This window comes from Dendrobates tinctorius, unplaced genomic scaffold (genome assembly GCF_039654945.1).
Source record: "Dendrobates tinctorius isolate UK_male_01 unplaced genomic scaffold, ASM3965494v1 ptg000102l, whole genome shotgun sequence".
Lineage (NCBI taxonomy): Eukaryota > Metazoa > Chordata > Amphibia > Anura > Dendrobatidae > Dendrobates > Dendrobates tinctorius.
Window position 1 is genome coordinate 10,219,069 of NW_027361770.1, and position 14,359 is coordinate 10,233,427.

The 14,359-nt window shown below is 44.3% G+C and overlaps 1 protein-coding gene across 6 annotated transcripts in view; it reads right to left on the reverse strand.

The window, feature by feature from the left end:
• LOC141099730 (poly(rC)-binding protein 3-like) overlaps positions 1-14,359 on the reverse strand; it is a 1,815,006-nt gene that overhangs the window by 272,986 nt on the left and 1,527,661 nt on the right. For all 6 annotated transcript variants that reach the window (XM_073587737.1, XM_073587736.1, XM_073587732.1 and 3 more), the window contains one exon: positions 8,347-8,424. The gene's annotated coding sequence lies outside the window, so the exon portion shown is untranslated. The remainder of the gene's footprint in view (positions 1-8,346; positions 8,425-14,359) is intronic.

Consider the following 14,359-nt stretch of genomic DNA (forward strand, 5'->3'; position numbering starts at 1 on the left):
ACTGCAGAGCCGCACTCCACATACAGAATAATGGAGCCTCCAGCACCGACCTCCACCCGCAGAGCCGCACTCCACATAGAGAATAATGGAGCCTCCAGCACCGACCTCCACCCGCAGAGCCGCACTCCACATAGAGAATAATGGGGCCTCCAGCACCGACCACCCGCAGAGCCACACTCCACATAGAGAATAATGGGGCCTCCAGCACCGACCTCCACCCGCAGAGCCGCACTTCACATAGAGAATAATGGAGCCTTCAGCACCGACCTCCACCCACAGAGCCGCACTCCACATAGAGAATAATGGGGCCTCCAGCACCGACCTCCACCCGCAGAGCCACACTCCATATAGAGAATAATGGAGCCTCCAGCACCGACCTCTACCCGCAGAGTCGCACTCCACATAGAGAATAATGTAGCCTCCGGCACTGACCTCCACCCGCAGAGCCACACTCCACATAGAGAATAATGGGGCCTCCAGCACCGACCTCCACCCGCACTCCACATAGAGAATAATGGGGCCTCCAGCACCGACCTCCACCCGCAGAGCCACACTCCACATACATGGCTGCTCTCAGTGCTCTGTGCTGTGTGCACAGGACCTGTGATGAGGTCACAGGAGGGGAGGAGACAGGGGTCACATGATCGGGGGCCCTGACACCTTACCTCCTGTGATCTCATCACAAGCCTTTGCACGCTACCAGCAGCATCAGCGTTCACGCTACTTGTAGATGCTGCTGGTAGCAGAGCACATAATGCCGCCCCCACGGTCACTCACTTTTAGGTGGGGAGAAGATGGAGTGCCATTGCAGCAGCCAGCAGGAATGTGGTGGGGGCCCCCTTAGAAGCTCTTGTGGTGGGGGCCCCGGGGCTGAAGCCCCGCCTGCCCTGCCTATAATCCGGCTCTGCGCGGTGGCGGATTATAATGGGGCAATTTACTGGCCTGGGCTGTGGGCCCCTTAACCCCACTGGGCCCGGGGCAACTGCCCAAATTGACCTCATTATAATCCGCCACTGGAGAGGAGGAACTCCAGTGTAACTCAGTACTAGGAGTACTTTATTTAAAGGCGCTATAAGAGGAGACGTTCAGAAAGGCAGATGTTGGCGAAGTGTTGGAAAGGAGTATTCCATCTGGCCTGGAGGTTGACTGTGTCCCTAACCCGGAGGACACGGCACGGAAGCAGGCACCTGTTTGTACAACAGACTGTGAGTAAAGCTTTGGAACTACATGCCCTGGTGTCCTCCACTCATTCCTGCACCACACACCTGGCACCGCTACATCCCTGTGACTACACTGCACCATTCCTGCATCTACACTGCCCTGGGACTACAGCTTCACCTGTGGGGAGCTATAACATCTTTGCTGCGCCATACCATCAGTCCCAGAGGATCTGCATGCAGCGTCGGCATAACATCCCCCTTGCCGAACACCACAGGTGGCGTCACGAACCATTCAACTTTATTCCACCATTCAATGCCCCCCCTTTTATATGGGCGCCCAGGGCCACGGACCGGGTCACCACTGCTGTGACAATCCCCTCTGAGAGACCGGCCCGGTACCGAGTAACCCACAGCCCTGGGAGGGCGACCCATTTTGGCGTCATGAACAGGATGACGAGACCCGATGCCATCGGGTTCTGTGTGCCTAGGACTCAAGTCTTTTGAAAATGTGCAGAAGACCCAATTTAATAGACTGTAAAATGAACGCTAAAAATGGCCGATGGCACGGTGAAGAAGGGCGTGACAATATGGGTGGTCCTAAGAAAAGACCACGAACTGTCCTGGGTTTCCCCTGTCTGAACTTCTATGCGACAGCAATATGGCCCACCCCCCGAGGGGTTCGTATACTGGCCTGGTATGTAGGAGTAGGAAGAAGACGCCGCCCTCAGAAGGAGGGGTGAGAGCCGGTGGCGGGAAAAGAGCCCAGGCAGGGAGAAGAACGCCAGAACGCCATATTGGAAGGAGAAGGGAGGAGGCCTGCAGAGCGCAAGGAGGTTGAGCTGAATCTCCCCGGCGCAATGGCTGAAAGCTCTGACCCAGCTTCCAGGATGAACTGTCAACAGCTGGAGGAGGAGATTGCCCAGTTGACTCACGAACTGCGGCTGAAGCAGGAGGAGCTCTGCAGGAAGAAGTGGCAGCCCGCCCTAGAGGGGCCTACACCCGCATTACCCCAGTTACCCCGCCATCACTGCATCGGATCTCCCCCAGGCAAACCCTGTAGAGGCTGCGACCGCTGCAATACCACCGGCAGCATCCCCTGCAATCTCTCCGTTACCACCGCCGCTGTGTGAGGCATTGGGAGCTGAAGCGGAGGAAGAGGAGCTCCCGCCTGGACCTGACGCGGCCGCGCAGGTCCCACCGGAGACCCTTGCAGACCGGGAACCGCCAGTTGCGCTGCCACCATCTCAGATATCTACCTGGACAGCCACCACTACCACAGCTGCCACCAGGGCCCGCACCGGGCCTGTGCCGAACATGAGCCCGCACTGCCTGGAGGCACCGGGTATGGATGCTGGTCCTCCCAACGGACTACCCCCTGAATTCTCATTGTCGGAGGCTGGCCTGCTGGAGCTTGAAATGGGGGTGTTGGACGAGTCATCCTGGAGCACCAGGCTGACGGAGATGGGGAAGTGGAAGAAAGCCCTGTTAAGAAAGGTACGGTTGGAGCAGACGCATACTATTCGACACCTTCAGGACTTGGAAAGGCCTCGACAGCTTTGGGATCTTGAAGCGCATCATGGATTCCCTTGGCCGCAGCTGCAAAACCCCCGTGTAGCCTCCTACCAATGCCAATGTAATTGCAATGTAAATAGTGTAAGATTTGAGTATACATTGTTCAAAGATACAGTAAAAAAATGTGTCTACATAAGTCCAACATCTCAACTTGGAGAAGACCTGGGAGCTATTTTTAGTTTTATCATCAGTTATCAAAAGGTTAGACGTACTCAAAAAAGTTCAACAGCACAAACGTGAGCAGTGGTGGTGCTCACCATCTTCTCATCACCCAAAAAATAATCATAGAATACAAAGCAAATTCTATTATATAACTTTTCTACAATGATAAATAGAACAGTGCCTCAGAGATGGTCTATAAAGACATATCCAGCATACAGTCCAGTATTAGTGTCCATAGACCATAATGTTACTTTTCAGGCTTCTCACACTGATCAGTGCTTTTGTCAGGAGAAACCGCCAGGTGAGCACTTACCAGCGGTTTCAGCAGCCCTGACAGTGAGATCCCAGAGCTTCTCTACTTACAGCATCCGGGAGCTGGGCAAGATGACAGCAATACAGCAGGGTATGAGTGAGCAGAAAGCCGGGTGGTGAGTGTACTGACAGGACCTGCAGCATGTGACCACAGGGAGCAGTGCTTAGCGTCCTGCTGCTGGAGATGAGTGCAGGATGCTACAGGGACCCTGGAGCAGAGGAGAGGGGAAAGGGTGCCACCAGACACCAGGGAAAGGATGGGGCACCAGAAGGAGACGAAATCCAAGACAAGCTGAGGTCAGTAAACAAGAGAGGCAATGCGGTACACAGGGAGCAGGCTAATCAGGAATAGATAAGAAAGTAGTCCAATGAACATAGTGGATAAGAGGATGAAAAAATATATATTGTAATGGACACAGTCATAATCTCACATATCCACCATAAAGAGGACAAAAGAAGACCAACTGCAATGTACACTCACAGACAAAAGGCAAATACAGTCAAAAGGTCAAACGCTGAATAAAAACAATTTTATTAGTATATATAAAAAAATATGTATACACATATATACAGACAAACATGCATGGAAAAGGGCTGAATGATGAAAAAAGGCTATAGCAACCACATACACAAAACCCAGGTAGGTATGTCACAGGGGAGTAGCAATGAACAACAGGGTATTGTGAATATATAAATCACTCATGGTAATATGCGAACAGGTAATGCATCCCAGGTACCCATATTAGCAAATATACCATCCCCAGAAAAGGGTCACACATCCTAGAAAGGGTGAATACCACCAATAATAAACAAAATATATAGGAATACAGGTACCTTATAGGCAAGAGGCAACCCTCCCGGACCGACCTACCAACCCCAACGCGCGTTTCGGCGTGCCTTCATCAGGGGGAATTCCTATATATTTTGTTTATTATTGGTGGTATTCACCCTTTCTAGGATGTGTGACCCTTTTCTGGGGATGGTATATTTGCTAATATGGGTACCTGGGATGCATTACCTGTTGGCATATTACCATGAGTGATTTATATATTCACAATACCCTGTTGTTCATTGCTACTCCCCTGTGACATACCTACCTGGGTTTTGTGTATGTGGTTGCTATAGCCTTTTTTCATCATTCAGCCCTTTTCCATGCATGTTTGTCTGTATATATGTGTATACATATTTTTTTATATATACTAATAAAATTGTTTTTATTCAGCGTTTGACCTTTTGACTGTATTTGCCTTTTGTCTGTAATCAGGAATAGTCAGGAACGTGTCAGGAGTCAGAAAACCAGAGAAGCAGATACACAGTACAGAATCAAAAGGCAAACTCACAACAGGGCACAGAACCGGGTCAGAACCATAGAAACAAGCTAGAACACAAGCACAGGCACACAGGGGTCAACACACTCAGCCAAGGGCAAAAGTATAACTGACGGAGATTGGAGCTTCACAGGGCTATAAGAGGCTCTCCCTGAACCAAAGAAAGGCCACAATAAATAAGGTGTGCAGGTCAGAGCCTACACTGGAATCAAGACATTATCCCCTGGCGTGCATGTCAAAAACCTGCACTGGGATCATGACAGCTTTCCATGAGACACAGCAGACAGTGATCATTCCTACACTGGAAAGAAATCTTTTCAGAGAATGTTTATTTCCGGGGGGACTTTAAATCTATATTCAATTATCCCACTATAATTTTCTTCAGCATGAACTCTTTCCATGAAAAAGCTGATTTTGTAATAATGATGTGACAAGAAGGAGGAGAGCAGAAATGCTTTTGCTCAGTCATATATTTTATTTCGCACATTATCTCAATAACCTGTTCAATGACATAATTATTGGCTGTCCTGCGCGTCCCTGCAATGAATCACACAGGTTTTCATTTAAGTGAATAAGAGACTTGGAGAAGCTGAATAAGCCCTTGCATCGGTGGCTCACCCCTCTTCATTTCCTATGACATTGGGGGAGGGCTGGGGTATTGTACACCTCTTCCACACAGTGATTGCAGAGCATGCTGTTCCATTCAGCTCTGGCACCACCATGTTTAACTAGGAATTAAGAGATGTATCAATGTCACTGTGTTATTGTTGTGCACTCTAGGACTCCTCCAGCAACTGCTGCTTCTCTTTACAGCCAGTTTATATAAAAGCTACCAAATATTTTAGGAAGACAAAAAAAGGAACAGAAAATCTAACAGTTTGCCGTCAGGGTGATCTTGTTAACTCATTTGCCTTGTACATTGTCTCAAAAAGACAAAGTGTCCTATAATAAATCCATCCTGAAATACATTAAAATGACCGCATACAGATGTGACAGAGGAGCAGTAACTCGTATTACTGATGGCAAAGCAGGGAACGTTGTCTAGTAGATAATTAACTCACTGTTTTTTCATGTTATTGTGGTAATAATTAGAATCCTATAAAAGAACCTTGAAAAAGCATAAAACTGGCCATTGTAGCTGTCAGAAAGGTACACTGTGTAACAAGTCCTACTGCAGCATACCAGTGGTGCCTTGCATAGGTCATAACCACATCGTTAGATATAGGGTGAACTTTACCTTCATCCCTAATTACCATTACCACACTTCCAAAAATGCTGTTAATCATAACTCGAGATAATCTAAGATGCCCACAGCCAGTGACATAAGAAAAGCCCCTGAACTGTTCCTCACAGTAACACAGAAGACTGTCAAATAGTACTGGCATTACTATGGTCTTCTCTAACAAGGGCTACATGGACAAAAGTATTCGGCACCTAAACATTACACCCACAAAAGCTTTCATGGTATCCCATTCTAAATCCATATGTATTAAAGGGAACCTGTCGCCAGGTCAAATGTTGTTTTTTTAATCCAACATACAGTTACAGAGATATGAGACTTTTTAGTAAGTGATCATTTTTATCGTATTCACCAAGGGCAGGTTGCTCACAGGATTCTATGTGGGTATATCTTGAGACTTCTCTACATTATTAACCTGTTAGCAACACCTTTTCGTGACAGGATTTCTTTAAAGGGGTTTTCTCTTTTTAACAAGTGCAAGAGCTGATGCATAAAATAAGAAACTAACCTTTATTTGCACTCCTGGCTCCAAAACTGCTCCTCAGCCCTTGTTGTAAACATTATTGGTCAGTTGCAGTTGAAAAGCCACGTCAACAGTGGAGCAGCCAATCCCTCAGTGGTGCTCAGTTGCTCATGCAGTATACTGTACATTGGCTGAGCTGCAGTGCTCAGGGATTAGTTGCAGTGCTGTTGACATGACATCACTGCTGCAGCTGATCAACAAAGACCTGAGAAGTGATGGAAAAGGAGGCACTGGATAAGTACACCACATTTTTTATTTCATATACCACTAAACCTAAAAACTAAAAATAGTTGAAAAGGAACAACCACTTTAATATGGCGTTGGTCTCTCCCTTTGCAAATATAATTGCTTTCACTCTTCTGGGAAAAGCTTTCATTACTTTAGAGTTTGTCTGTGGGAATGTTTATCCACTAATCCAAAAGAATATTTATTAGATCAATAGAAAAGGTGGCAATATTACTTTGGAAGCTTGACATTACAGTTTTTATGAGTTTACAGATTTTTTAAAATCTCTTATGACCATGTTTTATGCACAACAGAACATGAAACATATCAGAAGGTGAATTTTAGACATTTTGTGTTTGAAAAAAATATTCATTAAGAAATTGATAGCTCAGCACATCTCAAAATAGTTGGGAAGGGGCTAAGAAAAGGCTGGAAAACTAAGTGGCACTAATGAAAAACATCTGAACGGTCAATTATCAACTAAGTCACATGATTGAGTATAAAAGGAGCATATCAGAGAGGCAGAGTCTCTCAGAAGCAAAGATGGTCAGAGGTTCACCAATCTGTGAAAAACTGTTTCTAAAAATTGTAGAGCAGATTCAGAATAATGTTACTCATCGTAAAATTGCTAAAACTTTGCACATCCCACTATCTATAGTATGGTACAAAATATCATGGAAAAGATTCAGTGATTCTGGAGAAATCAATGTGCACAAAGGACAAGGTCAATGGATGATTATGATCAAATGTCCTGTGGTGGCACTGCATTAAAACAAGTATGATTCGTGGTGCAAGTCACTGCATAGTATAAGGGATACTTCTAGAAAAAATTGTTTGCAGACACAATTAACCATGAAATCCACAAATGCAAGTTCATCATGCGAAGAAGTAGACATATATATCAACTGTGTGTAGGTTACTGTGTTATATTTTTTCATGATGATAAGGAGATGACTGCTGAAAAGTAATTTCAATAGAACAGGAAGCAACAGCCTACCATTACTCTCAATGGCCAAAGAGAAAACTTTGGCCATCAATTAAGGTCAATTTGAAGCAAAAAGATATGATTTGTTATATTTGTCACTTTTTTGCATATCATTAGTGGCTTTTTTAAAAATGTATCTAGCAAAGAGGTGCGGTTTATAGAAAATGGGGTGTGACTTAAAGGGAATCTGTCACCCCTTTTTTGAAATATCATATAATGATATCATTCAATTGTGTGTCGCATAAGGCTTCTCTTAGTACTTTTGCTTCCCCCTGAACCCGCACCTTTCATGCATAAATACCTTTTTTATATGGGTTCAGATGTATGTAAACTGCTGCTGTCCGGTCCGCTGGGCAGGGCTTATTCAACTGCCCCCCTCCCTGTCTTGCTCTACGCATTTCTTCTTGTGTAGAGCAAGACAGGGAGGGCGGAGCAGTTGAATAAGCCCCGCCCATCAGACCAGACCGAGGCAGTTTACACACATCTGAACCGATATAAAAAGGTATTTATGCATGAAAGGTGCGGGGTCAGGGGGAAGCAAAAGTACTAAGAGAATCCTTATGTGACACACAATTGAATGATATCATTATATGATATCTCAAAAAAGGGGTGACAGATTCCCTTTAAATGCACAAAATTGTGCCAACTATGTGCTATAACTATATAGTTACAACAATATGAGATACGCATTAGTCCATCCAAGTTTTTTCTTTATGATATAAAATTAAATTTTATCACTGTTTCCAAAACACACCTAATAATACACATCCACTAATAAGGAGCCATTGTGTTTTAACACATTCATATTTAGTATTTCATTATTAAAGCATCCTACATACCAGTCTGCTTCCGGAATTGGAATCTTCTACTTCTCCTGGAAGAGGACACAAAAACACCAAAATCCAAAGTATTTCTCTCTGTAAAAAAAGAGATTTCAGTTTAGACATAGGAAAATCTGCTATGTTTTAGATCCTGCAAAAATACTTTTCAATGATTTTTAGCTCCTGTGCTTGCCATGCATAACACATATAATATATATAAATAATAATAATATATAATAAATAATATATAAATACATGTAAATAATGCATATAAAGTTCAATATTATTATTATACATTTATATAGTGCCATTTATTCCATGGTGCTTTACATGTGAAAAGGGGAAATATAGACAAGTACAATAAACATGTGTAAGAAAAGGGACACACAAGTACAGAAGGAGAGAGGACCCTGCCCACGAGGGCTCACAGTCTACAGGGATGGGTGAGGATACACTAGGAGAGGGTAGATCTGGTTGTGCGGTGGTTCAGTAGACTGAGGATCATTGCAGGCTGTAGGCTTATTGGAACAGGTGGGTCTTCAGGCTCTTCTTGAAGGTTTCTGTTGTTGGTGCGGGTCTGATGTGTTGCGGCAGAGAGTTCCAGCGTATGGGGGAGGCACGGGAGAAGTCTTGTATGCGATTGTGGGAAGAAGAGATGAAGGGGGAGTAGAGAAGGAGATCTGGAGAGGATCGAAGGTTGCGTGCGGGTAGGTACTGGGAGACCATGTCACAGAAGTATGGAGGAGACAAGTTGTGGATGGCTTTGTATGTCATGGTTAGTGTTTTGAACTGGAGCCTCTGGGCAATAGGAAGCCAGTGAAGGGCCTGGCACAAGGGGGAGGCTGGGGAATAGCGGGGGGACAGGTGGATTAGTCAGGCAGCAGAGAGTAGGATGGACTGGAGTGGTGCCAGAGTGCTAGAGGAGAGGCCAGAGAGTAGGAGGTTGCAGTAGTCGAGGCGGGAGATGATAAGGGAGTGCACTAGTGTTTTTGTGGTTTCATGGTTGAGGAATGCGCCGATCCAGGAAATATTTTTGAGTTTGAGGTGGCAGGAGGAGGCAAGGGCTTGGATATGGGGTTTGAAAGAGAGGGCAGAGTCGAGGATCACCCCAAGGCACCGAGGGTGCGGAACTGGGGAAAGCGAGCAGCCATTGACATTGATGGATTGATGGTAGAGGGGTAGAGTGAGACGGGGGAAAGATGATGAATTCTGTTTTGTCCATATTCAGTTTGAGAAAGCGAGCAGAAAAGAAGGCTGAAATAGCAGACAGACATTGTGAAATTTTGGTCAGTAAGGAGGTGAGGTCAGGCCCAGATAGGTAGATCTGCGTGTCATCGGCATAGAGGTGATACTGCAAGCCGTGGGATTCTATGAGATGTCATAGGCCGAAGGTGTAGATGGAGAAGAGTAGGGGTCCTGGGACTGAGCCTTGAGGAACTCCGACAAACGGGGGGCGAGGTGAGGAGGTGGTGTGTGAGAGGGAGACACTAAATGTTTGGTCTGTTAGGTATGATGAGATCCAGGATAGGGCCAAGTCTGTGATGCCAAGAGATGAGAGAATCTGTAGCAGGAGGGAATGGTCCACGGTGTCGAAGGCGGAACACAGGAGAAGGAGGACAGAGTAGTGTTGCTTGATCTTGGTGGTTAGTAGGTCGTTAGTGACTTTAGTTAGGGCAGTTTCAGTTGAGTGATGCTGTCGGAAGCCAGATTGTAACCTGTCAACGAGGGAAGAGGAGGAGAGGTGGGAGGACAGTTCAAGATATACATGCTGTTCCAGTAAGGCGTAAGGGAGAAGAGATATCGGGTGATAGTTAGACATAGAGGATGGGTCGAGGGAGGGCTTTTTGAGGATGGGTGTGATTGAGGCATGTTTGAAGGATGAGGGCAAGACACCATTTGTAAGTGAAAGGTTGAAAAGGTGGGTTAGGGGTGGGATGAAGACTGTGGCAAAGTTAGGGATGAGGTGGGACAGTAGCGGGTCAAGTGCGCAAGTGGTGAGGTGTGATCTTGACAGGCGGGTGGAGAGCGGATATTTAGATCTTTGTATGGCAGCTGTGATTTTATAGCATGACCTAGGGACTTTTGAGCGCTGCCCATGACAGGTATAACTTTTAAATTTTGGGGCTTCAGTGTTACACACTACAGTGGCTTCTTGTAAATTGAATGTAGAGAGGGATTGGTTGCTTAGGGGTTTGATAATACAGATTAGATTTTGTAGCAAAATTTTTCAATTTATTAGTATTTCTATATTTCAGTTCATCAGTAGTTCCTACCAATTGGGCTGCTATTTAGAACTGAAGAGGGAGAATGAAAAATGGCTCCTGAAATATTGTACCATGCAATACTAGCAGGGTGGCAGCTGATTGGCTAAGCATTTATTCTGCAGCAGGACAATGAGGCAAAACATACAGTGAATGTCATTAAGAACTATATTAAGCATAAGGATTTTCAATAAGAGTATATCTACAGAACATCTGTAGTTAGTTCTCCAAGATGTTTGGAGCAATTTTCCTACCAAGTTCTTCCAAAAAACTAATCTGTGGTCATTTCTCCAAGATGTTTGGAGTAGTTTACCTGCCAAGTTCATAAGTGCAAGTGTACCAAGAAGAATTTATGGTTTTTGTAAAATAAAGGGGTGGGCAAACCAAATATTGATTTGATTTAGATTTCTCTTGTGTTCACTTAGCGTGCATGTTGTTAATGCCTAAAAATAAACTATTAACGCTTCTAGTTTTCAAAACAATCTTACTTTGCAGCATTTTTTCCACACCTGCCTAAAACTTTTGCTCAGTACTGTATGTCTTACATATGTCTACTTTACAAAGACGCTGCTGCTTATTGACCCCTAACACATTGTGCAGTAAACTACAGAATGAGTTTATGTTGCTGTTCCACACACATTGCAGAAGAAAAACAGTGTAGTGAATTCAGCATTTAATAGGGCTAGACCTTTTTTTATTCATGTTGTCATTTTAAACATGCAAATAGTAGAATTCGTCACTGTCATTAATTATATAGTTTCTGTGCATTTTACACTTAGTGACGTATTGTTTTGATCTTGCATTTAATGGATTTGCATCTTCCATAACATTGGCATGCCTTGTTGCGTGTCAACATCCCAAGCTTCTAGCCATGGGCCACATCACTATGTTTTGGTCCTTTATTTTGGTGACAGTATCATATAAGCAGGGATGGTAGTAGCATTGTTGAAATGATATCAAAGCTGCTTTGTGGATACCCTTCTCAATTTAATACTTACATATTGAGAAAGAATCTAGAGCTGGCAGTTTAATTCACTGAGTAGATTATACCGTGAGACCCGGGGCTTCCTGTAAGTAATCTCTAGTTAGCTGAGCTTGCTTATAGGATAGTTTAAAACATGCCAAGCTTAAGATTTATTTGCATTTTAGCACATTTCCCAATGGGCCACAAACACAAAGATTACCTTATTTTATAAAACCTTTATGATTCAGCCCTTCCTATATTTATTTTCCTATTTTCTCAAGCAGCATAAAAATGACTAAATCATAATAGGAGCTCTTCAGTGAGTAAGGAAGCATTCAGACCTTAATATTGGGCAAAGACAGAATCCAATGTTTTAGCTGGATCTACAAAGGAGCTAATGCGTTAGAAGGATGACAGACCAGGCTAGCCTTCTGTTTGGTCTTTTTGTAATTTTTTTTTGCAATCAGCATTTGCATAAATTCTATTGATTTCTACAATCTACCTGTATTTTTAGATGAAAGCCACCAGGACCTCAAAGTGCATTTCTCTGCACTAGAGGAAACCAATCATTGATGAATCAGTGCCCTATCCTGTCATGGTGTGAGGCACCTGGTTTAACCAGAATTTTTATGCCAGAAATCAAGAGTATAACACTTTGAAAAGCCTCAAGATGTTGTGAAAAATTTTGTGACTCATATAATTTTCACTCCAGTTTTGTCGAGCCGTCAAAATCGGTGGAGCTTGGATGGGACAAGGGGACAGGTCAAGTCCCAAAGATGGCAGCTTATCTTATTCTTGAGAGTTGTGGCATATCTTATGCCACAAATCTTACTCTAGTCCCTGAGCACAGTAAGATTTGTGGTGAGGCACATGTAGGTAATAAGCAACTATGACTGCAGGACACCCCCTCATCAAGACTAGTGGGAACAACACCAGTCTTGATGATTTGAGGTCTAGGTCTATAGTACAGATACCATTTATTAACCTGTATGCGATTTCCATTGTTCCATGAGAAAGTGGCTCCTGTGAATCCTGTTGCAAAAAACAATCTATAACTATATGACAGAAGCTTAGTAACTAATGTGCACTTGTCTTCAATGAAGAGAAAAGCACTCATTGGATAAGTTAGGCTCCATATAGTAGGACCTTTGAAGTAGAAAAATAAAAAAAAAATTGTACATCAGCCTCTTCCAATTCAAAAACAGGAAGGCAGCACTATCAAGCGAGAAGCATTTAAAAAAAACAGACTAGTTATATCACTCAAAATAGTTAATACATAATATTAACCACATGACTTCACATCAGCATCATTTTTAAAACTATTTTTTTGTTAGAAGGGTTAGAAGTTAATAAGGCTAGGTTCACATTGTGTATAACCAGCCTGTTCAACACATAGAGTTGACGGGCTGTTTAAACGGTACAGCATAATGCGATTCCGTTATGCTATACCAGCTAGCACAGATGATTCATCTGCACTAGCAGTGACGGAGCCTCAGACGCTGCAGCCCGTGTCCGAGGCTCCGTCACTGAATGACGGCACATCGCGAACGCATGCCGCTTTACGACATGCGTAGCGATGCGCCCGATAATGGGGGTCAATGGCAGCGTTAATGGACTGCATTACACCATGTTATGCCGCATGTGACGCAGTCCGTCTAACGGACTGCCATAACGTAATGTGACCCTGGCCTAAGAGATTTCTCATTTTCTCAACAAAATTTGAAAAACAACATTCCATTTGAAGTGACTTTGAGTAGCATATGTCACATAAATAATCCAAAAGTGACACCATTTTAAAAACTGCATCCCTCAAACTGCGCACCTCATATGTGTTGTAAAACTACTGTTTGTGTACACAGCAGGGCTTGTAAGGGAGTGAGCACCATTCAACTTTTGGATTGCAAAATTGACTGGAATAGATAGCAAATGTCTTGATTTCAGAGCCCCTGATGTGCCTAAATCCCCTACAAGTTACCCCATTATGGAAACTACTACACCCTTGAGTCATTGAAAAATTATCACTTTTTCCATTAAAATCTTGCTTTGGCCCCAAGATTTCAGTTTTCAAAAGCGATAAAGGGAGAAAATGGGTAATGCAATTTCTCCTGAATACGCAGATACCCCATATGTGGTCAAAAACTACTTTTGAGGCACAGTGCAAAGCTCAGAAAGGAAGAAGCACAATATTGGAGTTCAGATTTTGCTGTAATCGTTTGAGGGTGCCATGTCACATTGGCAAAACCCCTGAGACACCAGAACAGCATAAACCCACTATATGTGACCCATTTTACAAACTGCATCTCTGAATGAATACATTTAAGGGCCCCGTCACACATAGCGACTCACCAGTGATCCTGACAACGATATCACCTTGTCAGGATCGCTGGTGTGTCGCTACATGATCGCTGGTGGGCTGTCAAACAGGCAGCTCCACCAGCGATCAGGACCAGCGACACTGCGGGTAACAAGCGACACACATCGCTTAGTTACCCGCAGTGTATCTTAGTTACCAGCGTGCTGATGCAGGGAGCTGGTAACCAAGGTACACATCCGGTCTCTAAGGGGCGCGTGGCACTTAGAAACCCGATGTGTACCTTGGTTACCAGCTCCCTGCATCAGTGCGCTGGTAACTAAGGTACACATCGGGTTTCTAGGCGCCGCACGCCCCTTAGAGACACGATGTGTACCTTGGTTATCAGCTCCTGCTCGCTGGTCTCCTGCCTGTCACACGCAGCGATGCCTGCTGGCCAGCGATAGACCCGCGACCCCAAAAATGTCCAGACGTTTCAACAACGATCAGCGATAC